This window comes from Cetorhinus maximus, chromosome 17 (genome assembly GCF_964194155.1).
Source record: "Cetorhinus maximus chromosome 17, sCetMax3.hap1.1, whole genome shotgun sequence".
NCBI classification, from domain to species: Eukaryota; Metazoa; Chordata; class Chondrichthyes; order Lamniformes; family Cetorhinidae; genus Cetorhinus; species Cetorhinus maximus.
In genome coordinates this window covers 95,377,524-95,391,138 of record NC_135895.1, presented here as the reverse complement: position 1 = coordinate 95,391,138, position 13,615 = coordinate 95,377,524, and the positions used below count along the sequence as shown (strand labels likewise).

General features: G+C 46.8%; 1 protein-coding gene across 1 annotated transcript in view; it reads left to right on the top strand.

The window, feature by feature from the left end:
- LOC144692608 (zinc finger protein GLIS1-like) overlaps positions 1–13,615 on the top strand; it is a 470,450-nt gene that overhangs the window by 308,365 nt on the left and 148,470 nt on the right. The gene's annotated exons all lie outside the window — the stretch shown is intronic.

Genomic DNA, 13,615 nt, shown 5'->3' with positions numbered 1-13,615 from the left:
GAGTGAGCAACAGCGTTCTCCACAGCTCGCCTATTCTTTACAGGCCTCGGGTGGGGGGGGGTGGTGGGGGGGGGTGGAAACTGATGTCTGGCCCCGCAGACGACTGCTGAGGTTGGTGGGGGTGGGGGCTGTGTCCCGGGGCAAGCGCTGCCCAGCCTCAGAGGCGACTGCTGAGGGGGTGATCAAGTGCTGTCCTGGTGCTGCATCCCACGCACAGGCAATCGAGGTGGGGGTCAGGGTAGGCGAGGGGAGTGGCCACACATTAGGGACACCTGTATAAACTGACCAGGCCTCTGCAACTGAGACAGCTCAGGCACAGCCACAGTGATATGACTGGGGTCAGACTCCTAGCCTGCCCGCCCAGGCAAGCAACGCAGAGGCACCAAAGGGCCACCAAGCGCTCCATGCCTTACCCCTCCCCTCCCCCCTACCCCCCCAGCACAGACTTCGAGTCCACCACCACTTTATTGGACTGCACACGTTGTACAATCTCCTCACCAACACTGGCCATGTAGCAGTCACTGCTGGAGGTGCTCACAGCCCCTTGCAATCTCAGCATCCTGATTTGGGCCAGTGTCCCCCATGTCGCAGGTTGACAGGGCAGCCATGGAGCGCACTCATCTCTGGACACCCGAGGGGTAGCTTGCACTCTCCGGAAAGCATTAAGGGGAGGTCACACAGGGCCAGGAAAGGTGCTAAGTACAGCCACAATAACCATATCTCTCTCTCTTTCATGCTATAGGAGGACCATGTCAAGATCATGGATCCTGGTGACCTAGCCATGACGTACAGAGACCGTAGACGATGGAGGAGAGAGCGACTGAGGCTCCTGGCCATGCAAAGGCAGGAGCAGCATCATCATGAAGAAGGGGCTGCAGGGGCTCCCGCACACACTGCCCAGGAGCGACAGTGAGCTGTGACCGGCCGGCGCCTAGCAATGCCCAGGGTCTATAGACGCCGCCTGCCATTCCTGCAGATGCCTGAGAACCAGTGTCGCCGATGACTGCGCATGTCTAGGGAACTGGTGGCTCACATCTGCCATTTACTGCAGGCTGTGAAAGTGACCGCAGCGCTCAGTTTCTATGCCAGTGGCTCATTTCAGGGCTCCACAGGTGACCCCTGAGGGATTTCACAATCCGCCACCCACAAATGCATCCATGAGGTCACAGATTCCATCTTCTCCATGGCACACAACTTTGTGCATTTCGCCAGGCACCGGGACAGCCAGGATGCAAAGGACATTGGATTTGCCCTGATCTCGGGATTCCCACAGGTGCAGGGTGCGATTGACTGTGCTCAGGTCTCCATTGCTACACTCGGTGGGTTTCATCAACTACAAGGGCTTCCACTCACTGAACGTGCAGTTGGTGTGCAACCACCAGAAACATATCCTGCAGGTGTGTGCATGGTTTCCAGGGAGTGTACATGATACCTACACCCTGAGTCACTCGCAGATCCCTGTAGTCTTCCAGGGGTTCACAGAGGCTACAGGGTTGGCTCCTTAGGGACATGGGCTACCTGCAGAGGCCGTAGCTAATGACACCCGTGTGGCGGCCTCAGACTGCAGCAGAGCGACACTATAATGAGGCTCATGCTGCAACTCGCAACTTGGTGGAACAGACCATCGGGATGCTGAAGATGTGATTCCGGAGCTGGTCTGGTGGAGCCCTCCAATACAGTCCACACAGGGTGTCACGCATCGTTGTCGTCTGCTGCACCCTTTACAACCTGGCGCAGCAATGGGTAGAGGAGCTGGCTGAGGAGGAGGTGGAGGAGCTGCACATCTCCTCTGATGAGGAGGAAGCTGACTGGGCTGAGGGAGAGGGGGTCCTCGGTGGTGACGACGATGGGGATGAGGCTCTCACACTGACTAGACGAGGCAGGCGCACTCTGGAGGCCCTCGTAGCTGCTAGATTTGCAGAGGGTAATGACAACATGCAGTGGGGTATCGCTGTAGATCCTTACATCACAGTTGTGAACGTTTGACTCTAGTCTGGCTTATGGCAGCGCCAATACCCTCTGTGAGAATGCTCCTGTCGTGGATGCCCTAATAGGAGGATGATGACAACATGCAGTGAGGACACTACATAGATCTTCACACAGCCTCTCAGAATGTCTGACTCCTGTCTGGCTGAGGGCAACTCGCTTGCGCTCCATGATCAGGATCATATCATAGAGACACAGCCATGAAAATTTAGATGCATCCGATCCTGTGTCTGCCTTCAGCATCTCAGACCTTCAGCAGCTGGTGCACAGCATCACTGGTTACAGATGCTGGTGTGATGGGGACCAGCCCCACCTTAAAGGTGCTGAAAGCTCACAGAGAGAATGAGAGAACTCTGGTGCCTGCCCACTACATTCTAGCAGCAATGACCAGCACTGCTGAGGTGCAGGCGTCAGTAATGTTTCCAGGGAGTGTGAGGCTGGACCATCACTGTGGTCTGAAGGCTGCACAGACACAGGGAAGAGGCCCTGGACTGAGACACCTGCTTTTTATCTTGTGCAGAAAGGTTTCACATCTGAGTGACAAGAACACTGCTCATCAGAACAAGGAGCCATAGGCAGGGAGACATTCTTGGGAGTTTATTAACAATAGTGAACATTATGTACAGGTGATTAACACCCATGCCCAGGCTGTGCAACTAATTCTCCTTAACTGCCCTAACCCTGCTACTATGTTTTGGTGCTCCCCGGACATCCACAGTGAAGGTGGAGGCAGCCCGCTGACTGTGACGCTCTGTCTGGGATGACTTTGGCGGGCGTCCTCTGGAGGGCCGAGACTTGGAGGGCCCCGGCCTGCTTTCAGGGTCTTGCTGTGTGGCAGTGGCACCCTCCTCGGCCTGTGAAGCTAGATCTGCGGGGATCACAGGAAGAGGGGAGTCAGATGGGCCGGACACTCCCAGAGTCACCCAGGTGGATGGCCCCGGAGTGTGCACCTGCTGATCCTCCTCCCTATGGGTGCCCGAAGGCCCCTGGCTGACTCCATGAGCGTGAGGGATAGCTGGAGTGAGATCGAGCTGCCCAGCACCCCTCTCGCGTACACACTGTTGGAGGCCAACTATGGCGTCAGTGATGGAGCTGAGCCCACGCAGTAGTGCAGGAGTGACGTCCTGGACCAAGGTCTCCATGCCAGCTGCCATCCTGCCAGTGTTGACATCGGAGTGCCGGCATGCCAACGCAATCACCTCAGCCTGAAGGTGGACAGACTCCTCCATCGTGTCTTGCAATTTGAGGAGTGCAGCGGACATCCCTTCCTGTTGTTCCCGAGCTTGCCTTTGCAGCTCCAGCTACTGTGACATGACTGAGTCCAGAGGCTCGTCATCTGACTCGGACTCAGCAATGTTCTGGCCTCCAGGAGTCCTCCAAGTGCTGGGGTCCTGGGAAGTCCCTGCCTCCGCCTGCTGTGGATCAGAAAGTGCGATGTTCTCACCAGATTGTGATCCTGAGGCTATTCTGGTTAGGTCCCACTGAGGATTGTGTCTCTGCGCTGGTGAAGGATGTGGGTGAGCGCGGTGACGGGACTTCAGGGAGGGTGCCTTCAGATTCCTCTTCAGAGGTTTCTTTGGAGCTTGCTTGGAGTCTCTGGGTCGTGGACTCCGTCTGTTGCTTCCCAGATGTGCCTACGAAAGCAAGGGAAGATAATTAGTGCATGGCAGTGGCCTGTGAAAGAGGACATATCACTCACAGCATGGTTGTCTGATGGATGTTGCACTGCTGGATCCTCACTTGGTAGAGCACCGCCGACCTCACCGTCAGCACAGGACCCGTCCCGGTGATCGCCGGCCAGCTGGATGGCTCTGTTTTCAAATTCTGTGAGAACTTTTAATTCTGGCACCCCTCCTTTCCCTCCTGTTGTGAATCAGTTGGTCCTGCATGGATAGAGATGGGGAGAGTGTATCAGGACGCCTGCCGGGCCAGATCATAAGTATGCCTGGTCTGTGTGGGTGGTGAGTGGTCCCATGGATGGGATGAGGACAATGATGGTGTGTGTGAAAGAGTGAATGGTGATGTCCCTTGCACTGCCAGTGAGTGAGGGCCCTGTGGGTGTGTGATGGGTTTGAGAGTGTGTGAGTTGGGAGTGAGGAGATCATTCATCCTTTTGCGGCACTGAGTGGCTGTCCTCTTCTGAAGGGCATTGGCGCTGACCACCGCTGCCACCGCTTTCCAAGCCGGGTTGGTGACTTTGCTGCCCGTCCTGCGGCCAGAGTGGGGGTAGAGCACATCCCATCGGGCCTCCAAGCATCCAGCATGCACCCGAGGGCACTGTCGTTGAAGCAGGGGTTGCAATCTTTTTGCCGTTGCTGGTCACGTCTCCCTGACAGTGGTGGTGAGCTGGTGGCGATGATCGCTTTGCTGGCGGCTGCCTTTTAAAGATGGCGGCCAGCGTGATGCAACAGCGAGGTGATGGCGGGCGGGTGAATGAGATCCTGTCCGCCATGGAAATGGTGTGTTTCGCAGGAGCGAATATATAATGAGGTGGGCTCGGGAAGATGCGGCGTGAAAACACGCCACTTTCATCGGCGGATAGGACTCCATTTTACCCGCCCGGTACCGCACTTAGTGCAATTCTGGGAAAATTCAGCCCATTGTTTGGTGGAGTAGTTGCTGAATGGTTTAATTTCTGGCAATACACTGCTGAAATAATCTCACGCTTTGACACTGCCGTATCTCTGTTACCATTCAGCTGGAAACTCAACATCATGTGCCACTTTTCCCATGTTTCCCATCTTGCCACCCTCAGCCTGATTGCTACCTAACAGTAAGAAAAGTAGAAGAACACTTTTTTCACTTTGCACTTTCTCAGCTTTTCTATCAAAGTGTTGACTCACCCTGGTATATATGTCTGTGGGTTAAGGTGCATGAGCCTGATCTTATTGTGGCCCAACATCCAGAAACATACACTTTCTAGGAGATACTGCTAGATACTGATCAGCTGTAGAGATCTGGGCTGATTCTCCTTCCTAGCCAGGGGTACAGATATGTTCAATGTGATTCACCGATAGTCCTGTATTATCCTTAAATGATTCAATGCTAGCCCTAAATTATCTTCTATGTAACCGCTGCCTGCTCTCCATTATCCTCTCTTTCCCTCATTGCCAGCCCTCCATTATCCTTTATATATTTTACTGCCAGCTCTCCATTATCTTCTATGTAATTCACTGGCACCTCTCCATTACCCTCTATATAACTCACTGCCAATTCTCATTATTCTCTGTGTGGCTCTCTGTCAACTCCATATTATCCTCTGAATGGCTTACTGCCAGCCCTATATTCTGCATGTGACTAATTTCCAGACCTATAAGGGGAGATATTCCTGGAAATGTGGCCAAGTGCACTGGGTCACCTGGGTTGAGTGAATGTCAGAAAGTCAGGAAGTTCAAAACTATAAAGGAAACACATGCAATTTTTTTTCGTTCATTTCAATGAAGGATAATCAGGTAGGTTCCTTTACAGGCAAACGCTTTGATCCATCTGGCTTAATGATATTCATTGGCCCAGGCCACCCAGTGCATCGGGCTGCAGAGCAGGAAAATCTTTCCTATCATATCCCTTTTTGTTCCCTCTATGTAACTCACTACCATCTGTTCACACTCTATGTGCAGCTCACTGACAACACTCAATGGTGCATTAGATTATTAGGTTTTTGTAACTGCTACCCTCACTTTATTTCACTGCCATTCTGTAATATTCTCTATATGACAACAGCTCTGTATTATCTTTTACGTTAATCACTGGCAGCATCTGTTATACTGTATAACATACTGTCAGCTTTCAGTTATGCTTCAAATAATTCCTAGACTCACAAAGGGAATATTTTCTTGTCAGCTTTGTATTATCTTTTAAGTAACTCAGTCTGCCAGCGCTATGTTGTGTCCTCTTAAAACTCAGTGGCAGCTCTGTTATTTCCTCCATATAGTCACTGCTAGCCCTGTGTAACTCACTGCCAGCTTCTTCCTATCCTCTGTGTAGCAGTTTGTCAGATCCCCATTAATATATTTTATAGTGGTATGTAAATAAAGTGTTAAAGGACAAACTGTTGGGGTAAATACTGCTTGTTATTTGGGTGAGAATTTCTACATGTGCAAAATGATAGAGGTCAGTCATGAGCAAGTTTGAAGCACAAAAGGATGTTTTGGTTGCTGTTTGATAATAATTAATTAATACTAACAACAGCAACAACTTACCTTTCAAATAGAAATGTAATCATGTAAGAATGAATGCTGAGCCAATGAAGTAAATATTAGATGGGATGGCTGCAAGCTTGGACAAAAAGATTGGTTTTAAGGAAGAGAGGGAGATGGAAAGCCAGAGGGGCTTAAGGAGTGAATTGCAAAGCATTGGGCTTAGAAGGCTGAAATCAAGGCCTCCAAAGGTATGACGAAGAGAGGGAGGGGGAGAGGTTGGAAGCTAGACCTAGAGAAATGCAGAGTTCTTGGAAAATTGCAGAACTGGAGGAGGTCATGCAGCTAGGTAGGGGAAAGGTCATGACAGGATTTCTACGTGAGAATGAGAACTTGAAAATCGGGTTGTTGGTAAATCAGGAGCCAAGTAGGTCAGTAAGCACAAGGGTGATGGGTGAGAGGAACCTGATGTGAGATAGGATACATTTTAGATGAGCTGAATTTCCTGCAGGGTGGAGGATTACAGCTTGTCCAGGAGGTTGGAATTGTTGACTCTGGAGATGGCAAAGGCAGAATGAGGGTTTCAACAGTAGATCAAATACTGATTCAGGAGGCACAAATACAATCACTGGTGAAAGCTGGTGCATGGCTGATGAAACCTGAGACACTTTTAGTCTGTAAAGGTCAGTACCTCATCCGACCGTGCATTTACTCAAAGTAATTTCAACTGATATATTGGTAGCAACATTATGATTGCCTACGTAATATGCCATATCCTTAAGGTCTGTCATTGTACAAGCAATCTTAACATTGTCACAAAGTAATAATGCACATTGAAGCATACCAATGGACAATGTTAAGTACTGTTACATAGATGGACTGAACTTTAAATTAAAAAACTGCTTACCAGAAATGTATTTTATAAATGTAATTGTCAGGTATGTTAATATCTTAATGTGGAAGTTTTGCATTTCACTGTTGGAATTTGTACAATTGATAAATACTGATGTAAACACTGCATGAACTCTACAGTCACAGAACATCCATGTGTGTGGCTGGCAATGCCTTCCAATACTTTGTACAGTCCAATAAAATTTACCATTGGGCAGCCACAATTAACATGCAACTGGAGTAGGAACATTGTGCTATTAAACAAAGAAATATCAAATGAGTTCAAACTGTTATTTTGTAATTGTGTTTCTTTTTGAAAAATATAATTCAAGGACCAAGGTGAGATGATAATATAGATCAAGAAGTGATAGTTCGGTGACTCCAAGCTTAGGTATTCAAAGTTTTCAAATTGTAGGAAAAAACAAAAGGCTGTGGAAGATAAGGAGTTCCATAGTTTTGAGATAATGGAAAAGAAAGAATTAGGTTAGGAGACAGTAGCACGGGCCTTGGCTTTAATATATGGAAAATGTAGGCACGTAGGGAGAAGGAGAAGCATCTTATTATACCTTAGGGAAAATAAGAGCTCAGAGAAAGGAATGACCATTACCAATACCAATAAAGTGGAGACACTCATACAAGTTACAACAGAGACAAGGGGCAGAATTGTCCCATATTTGCACTATGTGCGGTCGTGGGCGGGAAAAGGAATATTTTACCCACCGGCCGAAATGGCGGCCTTTCATGCCATATCACCCCAATCCTGCCTTTCATGCCATATCGCCCCAATCCTGCCTTTCATGCCATATCGCCCCAATCCTGCCTCATTAATCATGCATTCTCGGGAAACACACCATTTTGATGGTGGGCAGCTCTCATTCACGCGACATGCCGTCACCTTGCTGCCTCCTCACACCAGGCGCCACATTTAAAGTGCAGCCGCACACACACCTCTCGATGCTTCCAGTCCAGGACTGCTACATAGAAGACATGACCCCGAAAGGCAAGAAGACTGCAGCCCCCCCAATTCAGTGACGCGTTCCTGGGACGGCTTCTGGACACTGTTGGAGCCTGCAGCGATGTCCTCTATCCCTGCTATGGCCACAGGAGGCCCATCAGTGTCACCACTCTGGCTTGGAAGGTGGTGGCAAAGGTGGTCAGTGCCAATGCTACACAAAAGAGGTTCGCCATCCAGTGCAGAAAGAGGAGAAATGATCTCATCAGTGCCGCCAGGGTAAGGCAACGATCTCATCACTCTAAACTCACACACTCACAAGGCCATCACATATTCATCTAACACACTGCCAGCTCTAGGGAAATCACCACTCGCTCTTTCTCACCCACCTTCACATCTCCATCTGGCCTCGTCTCCTCTGAAGACTGCCTGCTCAGCCCTCACCCTCTTGAGGCCATTTGTACAGATCAACATGTGTCCCCACACACACCCTGGGATACCCCCTTTCCCTGTGATGCGTTAACTGTGCAGCCTCTTCCCTTATCTGAGGCGACCTCTCCCCTTTCCCCACTCAAGACATGGCCCTACAGCTGTTGAAAAGCCATCCCTGCCTTACGGTTGGTCTGGTAGGTAGAGACCTGTCTGTGAGCCCCTGTAAAAGTGATGTGGTGCTGACTGTGAAGCCTGGCGCTGATGACTGCGAGTGCTGCTCGAAGTAAGGTAGGCAAACAAACCTTAAAGCCCCCAGTGAAGTGCAGCTCGCCAAGTGCATGTCGCTGATGTTCAGTTGTGAAACATGTTGGCATGTAATCACGCTCGGATGATCCAGCGTGGAGGGTGATTCTAGCGAGCCGGGCTTATGCAGATATATTACAATGAAGTTCCCAACTTGCAGCAGGGGGAAACGCGGCCTGCCATTGACGGGTGGGGTGGACGGTTGCAAACGTGTTTCACGACGGTGTGAAAGCGATTTTTGTCTGTCTTGCCATATTGTCCACTCCCGCCCGCCACAACACCTAATGCCAGCGGGCATGAAAAATTCCATCCAAAGTTGAGAGGCCAGAGGTGAGAGGAAGATGACTTACCAGACGAGAGGATTTTTTGAAAATGCAGTACCTTGAGTAAGCAAGGTGATAGAGGAATCTTGGATGTGGAAGCTGGAAGCATTGGATGGGTTTGAACTTTATAGAAAGTTAAGAGTTTATTGAGAGAAAAAGAAACATTTGGTATAAAACAGCAAGTGCTTCTTGGAGCTTACGGTAGGAATGACTGATGTGTGATTCTTTGTAAATTATAACATTTCACACTTGTGGATGAATTGTAATCAATTCTGTTATTTAGGGTTATTGTCCATGTAAATGCCAAAATAAATAGCTCAGAGAACCTACTGGTGCTGCCAACAGCCAATCTTTAAACCATTAAGTAGAATTCTAGACTGTATATGTTAATAAGTTTGACTTCCCACTGGGTTGTAATTTGAATTTTCTCTGAAATTTCCTACTTGGCTCTGGTTGGAGAACGAGATGTGATTTTAGGATCATGTTGAATGATCTAAGTGTTTTGTTGGGTCTGTGTGCAAGGTTTACTTTATTATATGAAAAATGTGCTTATAAATCCAACCTGTCAGATTGTAAACTTGGAGTCACATACTGGACGTTTCAGCTGCACAATTCACTGTGTGAAGCACTTGTGTCTACATTGGTGACCCTCACCTCAATAAAAACACTAATAATTACGGAATAGGTAGGAAGGCATGTCAGGTGGAACATTTTAAGAAAAGAATAATTGAATTGTGGAATAAGCTACCATTTCTGGAGCAAGAGGGAAGATGGTGAGAAGGCAGAGAGGCGAGTTGGAGTTGTCAACAACAAGATGCTTGTTATGCTTAGTGGTCTGTTCTATTCCCTGCAGATTCAGATGTTGTTCATACAAAATTATACCTTTCTATGTACTGCTTATAAGTGACATAATTTCAAAATTATAACTCTTCTGGCTCTGCATCCTCCTCAAATAATAGTAAAAGAATGATAAATACTTTTATAAAAACAGCACCCCTTTAAATCTGTGTGCCGTCTGGATCTTTGAACTGTAGAGTCCATACATATTTAAAGGGGAAGATTACAATCTAAATGTTCTAAATTAAAGCTTTACCATTTTTCTCAGTATTTCCTTGCAATGTTAGTCATATGCTTTAGAAACCTGATGGGGGCATCCTGGAGCACATATTTTGTGTAGAATATGTTTTGCTGTGGAATTATAAAGCTTCACTGCAGTAGCATCATGAGTGCCACAATCATCAGGGCTAAAAATAATCTCCACAATATTCATCTATTCTTGCTGTGCCCCATAGAACCTTGCCTGATGCCTACCACAGGTCAACATTGTTGTCGTCTTGGCCCCAGGAGCAGAGAAATTATTTTGTTTTGTGAAGCAGTTAACTATCTACACCTAACCTTATAATATGCAACCTTGTTGCCAACCAGATATTTATTCAACTTGCGCCATCTCATCACCCTGACTAGGACATGTCCTGGAGTTCTGATGCTGTGCCTAGGTGCAGCTCCTCCAGGTTTCCCCCAAACCAGTCATATGGGACTCAGATCAACACATGCTGCGAGGGAAAATTCATCTCCTCACGACCCACTCAGGCTGACCTCAGCATGGGCACTATCTGCTTGCCCACCCAGCAAAGGGAAAATGTCGTCATTGATTCAATGCAGTCATGACACTGAGACTTGGGGGGTGGGGGGCGGTGAACATAGGGCAAGGCTACCTGCTGGGTTAAATGCTCAATGCCAACATTGTACTCAGCCTGCCAGAGTGCAACAAATTGTTGAAGCGCTTGCGGCACTGGATCCAGGTGCACCACACCACGTCGTGGGAGCTCACCACCTCCGCCAACACCTCCCGGGCATGTTTGGTCATGTGGGGGGAGTGGGGGGTGGGTGGGGCCTCCTCCTCCTGTCCTGGGGGACCAACACCTCCTGCCATGCTGCCACCTCCTCGAGGAGGGCAGCAAGGCATTCATCAGAAAAACGAGGGACGTACTACCCTCCAGCCTGGCCTGCTCACCCGAACCCCTCTGCTGCGGCCTAGCGCTGGTCATTGTGAGCAGCCTACAAAAGGCTGCCGGGCCTTCTTTTAAACAGACTGCTGGGTTGCCATTGGACCCGGCGGTCTGTGCACTCCCGCCGCTATCCGCACACTCTCGCCATCCTCTGGGGTCAGGAAATACGCTGGGCGGGCCTTAGTTGGCCCGCCTGCATTAAATGGCGGAGTGGACCCGATCGCAGGCAGTGATCGGGTCCACACCTGCGTCCGCTCCCGCCCCGCCCCCCTGCCAGACGGAAAACTCTGCCCCAGATCTCCAACATCTATGTTTTATGAAAGATTTAATTCTTAATATGATGGAATGAAATCATCTAAGTTCTTAACATGTAACATTCTCTCAAAATACACAGGCCTGGAGAAAATGACTTTCAAAATTGTTTGGAATCAAAGTTTAAACAGATAAAATGAAGAACTTGCATTTATATAGCACTTTTTATTGTTATAGTCCAGAAAGCCAATTCATGAAAGATAGAACTGGAGCCAATCTTTATATACATTTTTAAGCATTTATTTACATAATTACTATTACAAGCAAGCACCTCCTAATACACCAACTACAGTTTCAGTCAGTGTCTATTTATAGGGGCACAAATGAATCCTAGTTAATGCCCATCATCAACATACAATTAAATGCAATAATATACAATATTCCCTTCTCTCTCTTTAAATGAAAATTAGAGTATATATGTATGACCAAAGTTTCAAAACAAATTACACCAAAAACCTCCAAGTTCTTCACAAAACATCAAAGCCATTCCTTTGGAACATTTAACAATTTCTTTGTACATTTCTTTTGTAAAACAATCAATCAGACAGTTGATAACTTGCATCTGTCCATTTAATTTTACAGATTTCCTTTCTCTTCAGCATTTGTTGCAAGCCAGCAAGATCAATCCTAACCTTTTCTCACTCTCACATTTCAGAGAGTGTATATTATTCCACAATGAATGATTATCTACTTAATATTCAATGGGTGTGCTAGCTTCAGTAAGCCCATTGCACAAACCTCACTTCAAATATTTGACAAATAGGATCCCATACTCAATGCCACCACAAGAGTCAGTGTTTCAGCAGCCAAAGTATCTTTAACAACCCTACTTATTTTCTTATCTTCCCATTTTCACACATAAGAAATTCTATGAAACCAGTTGCACTAGAATATCCATCGGGAAGATTGTGTCATAAAGATGTGCATTATGTCAGATAACGATTTTTAATCCACCGGGTGAAAATCTGAATTGAACTTTGAAAACAGACTTTTTAAAAACACAGAGACTGAAATGATTTGAACTCAGAGCCCAAGGTGGTTAACCTCAATTTGCGTTACTATACGTTCCACATTCCAATTCATTGGAATGGAGTCAGTCTGTCTGCAGAACCCATCAGGGACAATGAAAATAATTGTGGGGTCTTTAATCTTCATGTAGTCTGGGACAATCAAATTGGCAAGAGTGGTCTAGAAGATGGGTTTGTGGAATGTTTTAGTGACAGTTTCTTGGAGCAATACATTGTGGAGTTTCATTCCAGAAATAGACAGTAAACTAGGGGCTAAATAGGATGAGGAAATTAGGGAAATTAACATCAACAGAAAAAAAAGTATTGGAGAAACTTAAGGGACATGGTTTTACTAAAGGGAAATCCTGTTTAACAAATTTATTAGCGTTTTTTGAGGATGTAACTAGTAAGGTAGATAAAGGAGAATCAGTAGATGGAGTACACCTGGAATTCAAAAAGGCATTCGATAAGGTGCCACATAAAAGGTTAATAGGCAAGATAGGTGCATGTGGAGTTGAAGGTAATATATTAGCATGGACAGAGAATTGGTTAAACAGATGAAATATATCCAACTAGGGATGAAGCTATCTTAGATCTAGTGTTGTGTAATGAAGCAGGGTTAATTAGTAATGTAGAGTAAAAGATCCACTGGGAAATAGTGATCATAATACCATTGAATTCCAGGATAAATTTGAAAGTGATGTACTCCAATCACAAACAAAACTCTTCAACTTAAACAAAGCCAATTACAAAGGAAAGAGGGGAGAACTGGCTAAGGTAAACTGGGTAAATAAACAGAAAGGTTTGGGGGTAAATAAACAATGGAAAACATTTAAAGAAACAATTCACACTGTTCAAAAAATACATTCCATTGAAAAGCAAAAACTTAACATGGACAGCGGATTGGTTACACAGATGAAAAAGTCCCATTTATGTCCACTCTGTTTCCTATCTGTCGGCAGATAGTGAATAATAGAGTGCCACAAGAGTCAGTGCTGGGGCCTCACCTGTTTACAATCTATATTAATGACTTAGATGAAGAGACAAAGAGTAATGTATCTAAGTTTGTTGATGATATAAGCTAGGTAGAAAGGTAAGCTGTGGGGAGGACAGATATAGACAGGTTAAGTGAGTGGGCAACAAGATGGCAGATGGATTATAATGTGGGGAAATGTGAAGTTATTCACTTTGGTCGAAAGAATAGAAGAGCTGATTATTTTATAAAAAGTGAGAAACTTGTAAGTGTGGATGTTCACAGAAACTT